Consider the following 6,009-nt stretch of genomic DNA (forward strand, 5'->3'; position numbering starts at 1 on the left):
ACTTTGAGGGAACGTATATGTCAACTTCATGTCAGAGTCTTGTCAATTTATGTCCAAGGGTTTGGAGGATAGAGACATTTTAATTTTTCGAGATTATTCGAAAGTCAATTTTTGAAAATGCAAATAACTCCCGTTCTGTGGGAATCTGAGAGACAAAACTTATGTCACTTTGAGGGAACGTATATGTCAACTTCATGTCAGAGTAACGTCAATGTATGTCAAAGGGGTTGGAGGATAGAGACATTTAAATTTTTCGAGATTATTCCAAAGTCAATTTATGAAATGGCAAATATCTCCCGATCTGTAGGAATCTAAGACACAAAACTTATGTCACTTTGTGGGAACGTATATGTCAACTTCATGTCAGAGCCACGTCAATATATGTCCAAGGGTTTGGAGGATAGAGACATTCTAATTTTTCGAGATTATTCGAAAGTCAATTCTTGAAAAGGCAAATATCTCCCGATCTGTAGGAATCTGAGAGACAAAACTTATGTCACTTTGAGGGAACGTATATGTCAACTTCATGTCAGAGTCACGTCAATGTATGTAAAATGGTTTGGAGGATAGAGACATTTTAATTTTTCGAGATTATTCGAAAGTCAATTTTTGAAAAGCGAAATATCTCCCGATCTGTAGGAATCTGAGCGAACAAACTTATGTCACTTTGATGGAACGTATATGTCAACTTCACGTTAGAGTCACGTCAATGTATGTAGAAGAGATAGGAGGATAGAGACATTTTAATTTTTCGAGATTATTCGAAAGTCAATTTTTGAAAAGGCAGATATCTCCCGATCTGTATGAATCTGAGAGACAAAACTTAAGTCACTATGAGGGAACGTATATGTCAACTTCGTGTCAGAATCACGTCAATGAAAGTCCAAGGGTTTGGAGTATAGACTCATTTAAATTTTTCGAGATTATTCGAAAATTAATTTTTGAAAAGGCAGATATCTCCCGATTTGTAGGAATCTGAGAGACAAAACTTATGTAACTATGAGGGAACGTTTATGTCAACTTCATGTCAGAGTCGCGTCAATGTATGTCCAAGGGTTTGGAGGATAGAGACATTTTATTTGTTCGAGTTATTCGAAAGTCAATTTTTGAAAAGGCAAATATCTCCCGATCTGTAGGAATCTGAGAGACAAAACTTAAGTCACTTTGAGGGAATGTATATGTCAACTTCGTGTCAGAATCACGTCAATGTAAGTCCAAGGGTTTGAAGTATAGACTAATTTGAATTTTTCGAGTTTATTCGAAAGTCAATTTTTGAAAAGGCAAATATCTCCCGATCTGTAGGAATCTGAGATAGAAAACTTCTGTCACGTTGAGGGAACGTATATGACAACTTCATGTCAGAGTCACGTCAATGTATGTCCAAGGGTTTGGAGGATAGAGACATTTAAATATTTCGAGATTATTCGAAAGTCAATTTTTGAAAGGCAAATATCTCCCAATCTGTTGGAATCTGAGAGACAAATCTTATGTCACTTTGAGGGAACGTGTTTGTCAACTTCATGTCAGAGTCACGTCACTGTATGTCAAAGGGTTTGGAGGATAGAGACATTTTAATTTTTCGAGATTATTCGAAAGTCAATTTTTGAAAAGGCAAATATCTCCCGATCTGTAGGAATCTGAGAGACAAATCTTATGTCACTTTGAGGGAACGTATATGTCAACTTCATGTCAGAGTCACGTCAATGTATGTCCAAGGGTTTGGAGGATAGAGACATTTAAATTTTCCGAGATTATTCGAAAGTCAATTTTTGAAAAGGCTAATATCTCCCGATGTGTAGGAATCTGAGAGACAAAACTTATGTCACGTTGAGGGAACGTATATGTCAACTTCATGTCAGAGTAACGTCAATGTATGTCCAAGGGTTTGGAGGATAGAAACATTTAAATTTTTCGAGATTATTCGAATGTCAATTTTTGAAAAGGCAAATATCTCCCGATCTGTAGGAATCATAGAAACAAAACTTATGTCACTTTGAGGGAACTTATATGTCAACTTCATGTCAGAGTCAAGTCTATGTATGTCCAAGGGTTTGGAGGATAGAGACATTTTAATTTTTCGAGATTATTCGAAAGTCAATTTATGAAAAGGCAAATATCTCCCGATCTGTATTAATCTGAGACACAAACCTTATGTCACTTTGAGGGAACGCATATGCCAACTTCATGTCAGAGGCACGTCAATGAATGTCCTAGTGTTTGGAGGATAGAGACATTCTAATTTTTCTAGATTATTCGAAAGTCAATTCTTGAAAAGGCAAATATCTCCCGATCTGTAGGAATCTGAGACACAAACCTTACGTCACTTTGAGGGAACGTGTATGTCAACTTCATGTCAGAGTCTTGTCAATGTATGTCCAAGGGTTTGGAGGATAGAGACATTTAAATTTTTCGAGATTATTCGAAAGTTAATTTTTGAAAAGGCAAATATCTCCCGATCTGTAGGAATCTGAGAGACAAAACTTATGTTACTTTGAGGGAACGTATATGTCAACCTCATGTCAGAGTCTTGTTAATGTATGTCCAAGGGTTTTTTTAGGATAGAGATTTTTGTATTTTTCGAGATTATTCAAATGTTAATTATTAAAAAGGCAAATATCTCCGCGATCTGTTGGAATCTGAGAGACAAAACTGATGTCACTTTGAGGGAACGTCTTTGTCAACTTCATGTCAGAGTCACGTCAATGTATGTCCAAGGGTTTGGAGGATAGAGACATTTTAATTTTCCGAGATTATTCGAAAGTCAATTTTTGAAAAGGCTAATATCTCCCGATGTGTAGGAATCTGAGAGACAAAACTTATGTCACGTTGAGGGAACGTATATGTCAACTTCATGTCAGAGTCTTGTCAATTTATGTCCAAGGGTTTGGAGGATAGAAATTTTTGAATTTTTCGAGATTATTCAAATGACAATTATTGAAAAGGCAAATATCTCCCGATCTGTAGGAATCTGAGAGACAAAACTTATGACACTTTGAGGGAACGTATATGTCAACTTCATGTCAGAGTCACTTCAATGTATGTAAAAACGGTTTGGAGGATAGAGACATTTAAATTTTTCGAGATTATTCGAAATTCAATTTTTGAAAAGGCAAATATCTCCCGATCTGTAGGAATCTGAGAGACAAAACTTATGTCACTTTGAGGGAACGTATATGCCAAATTCATCTCAGAGTCACGTCAATATATGTCCAAGGGTTTGGAGGATAGAGACATTTTAATTTTTCGAGATTATTCGAAAGTCAATTTTTGAAAAAGCAAATAACTCCCGTTCTGTGGGAATCTGAGAGACAAAACTTATGTCACTTTGAGGGAACGTATATGTCAACTTCATGTCAGAGTAACGTCAATGTATGTCAAAGGGTTTGGAGGATAGAGACATTTTAATTTTTCGAGATTATTCCAAAGTCAATTTATGAAATGGCAAATATCTCCCGATCTGTAGGAATCTAAGACACAAAACTTATGTCACTTTGTGGGAACGTATATGTCAACTTCATGTCAGAGCCACGTCAATATATGTCCAAGGGTTTGGAGGATAGAGACATTCAAATTTTTCGAGATTATTCGAAAGTCAATTCTTGAAAAGGCAAATATCTCCCGATCTGTAGGAATCTGAGAGACAAAACTTATGTCACTTTGAGGGAACATATATGTCAACTTCATGTCAGAGTCACGTCAATGTATGTAAAATGGTTTGGAGGATAGAGACATTTCAATTTTTCGAGATTATTCGAAAGTCAATTTTTGAAAAGCGAAATATCTCCCGATCTGTAGGAATCTGAGCGAACAAACTTATGTCACTTTGATGGAACGTATATGTCAACTTCACGTTAGAGTCACGTCAATGTATGTAGAAGAGATAGGAGGATAGAGACATTTTAATTTTTCGAGATTATTCGAAAGTCAATTTTTGAAAAGGCAGATATCTCCCGATCTGTATGAATCTGAGAGACAAAACTTAAGTCACTATGAGGGAACGTATATGTCAACTTCGTGTCAGAATCACGTCAATGAAAGTCCAAGGGTTTGGAGTATAGACTCATTTAAATTTTTCGAGATTATTCGAAAATTAATTTTTGAAAAGGCAGATATCTCCCGAATTGTAGGAATCTGCGAGACAAAACTTATGTAACTATGAGGGAACGTTTATGTCAACTTCATGTCAGAGTCGCGTCAATGTATGTCCAAGGGTTTGGAGGATAGAGACATTTTATTTGTTCGAGTTTTTCGAAAGTCAATTTTTGAAAAGGCAAATATCTCCCGATCTGTAGGAATCTGAGAGACAAAACTTAAGTCACTTTGAGGGAATGTATATGTCAACTTCGTGTCAGAATCATGTCAATGTAAGTCAAAGGGTTTGAAGTATAGACTAATTTGAATTTTTCGAGATTATTCGAAAGTCAATTTTTGAAAAGGCAAATATCTCCCGATCTGTAGGAATCTGAGATAGGAAACTTCTGTCACGTTGAGGGAACGTATACGTCAACTTCATGTCAGAGTCACGTCAATGTATGTCCAAGGGTTTGGAGGATAGAGACATTTAAATTTTTCGAGATTATTCGAAAGTCAATTCTTGAAAGGCAAATATCTCCCAATCTGTTGGAATCTGAGAGACAAATCTTATGTCACTTTGAGGGAACGTGTTTGTCAACTTCATGTCAGAGTCACATCACTGTATGTCAAAGGGTTTGGAGGATAGAGACATTTTAATTTTTCGAGATTATTCGAAAGTCAATTTTTGGAAAGGCAAATATCTCCCGATCTGTAGGAATCTGAGAGACAAATTTTATGTCACCTTGAGGGAATGTATATGTCAACTTCATGTCAGAGTCACGTCAATGTATGTCCAAGGGTTTAGAGGATAAAGACATTTTAATTTTTCGAGATTATTCGAAAGTCAATTTTTGTAAAGGCAAATATCTCCCGATCTATAGGAATCTGAGACACAAACCTTATGTCACTTTGAGGGAACGTGTATGTCAACTTCATGTCAGAATCACGTCAATGTAAGTCCAAGGGTTTGGAGGATAGAGACATTTTAATTTTTCGAGATTATTCGAAAGTCAATTTTTGAAAAGGCAAATATCTCCCGATCTGTAAGAATCTGAGAGTCAAAACTTATGTCACGTTGAGGGAACGTATATGTCAAATTCATGTCAGAGTCTTGTCAATTTATGTCCAAGGGTTTGGAGGATAGAAATTTTTGAATTTTTCGAGATTATTCATATGTCAATTATTGAAAAGGCAAATATCTCCCGATCTGTAGGAATCTGAGAGACAAACCTTATGACAGTTTGAGGGAACGTATATGTCAACTTCATGTCAGAGTCACGTCAATGTATGTAAAAATGGTTTGGAGGATAGAGACATTTAAATTTTTCGAGATTATTCGAAATTCAATTTTTGAAAAGGCAAATATCTCCCGATCTGTAGGAATCTGAGAGACAAAACTTATGTCACTTTGAGGGAACGTATATGTCAACTTCATCTCAGAGTCACGTCAATATATGTCCAAGGGTTTGGAGGATAGAGACATTTTAATTTTTCGAGATATTCGAAAGTCAATTTTTGAAAAGGCAAATATATGCCGAAGTGTAGGAATCTGAGACACAAAACTTATGTCACTTTGAGGGAACGTATATGTCAACTTCATGTCAGAGTCACGTCACTTTATGTCCAAGGGTTTGGAAAATAGACACATTTTAATTTCTCGAAATTATTCGAAAATCAATTCTTGAAAAGGCAAATTTCTCCCGATCTGTAGGAATCTGCGAGACAAAACTTATGTAACTATGAGGGAACGTATATGTCAACTTCATGTCAGAGCCACGTCAATGTAGGTCCAAGGGTTTGGAGGATAGAGACATTTTAATTTTTCGAGATTATTCGAAAGTCAATTTCTGAAAAGGCAAATATCTCCCGATCTGTATTAATCTGAGACACAAACCTTATGCCTCTTTTAGGGAACGTAAATGTCAACTTCATGTC

This window comes from Zootermopsis nevadensis, unplaced genomic scaffold, assembly GCF_977971745.1.
Source record: "Zootermopsis nevadensis isolate Lab colony 2312 unplaced genomic scaffold, Znev_1.0 Znev_ptg000075l, whole genome shotgun sequence".
Classification (NCBI taxonomy): domain Eukaryota; kingdom Metazoa; phylum Arthropoda; class Insecta; order Blattodea; family Termopsidae; genus Zootermopsis; species Zootermopsis nevadensis.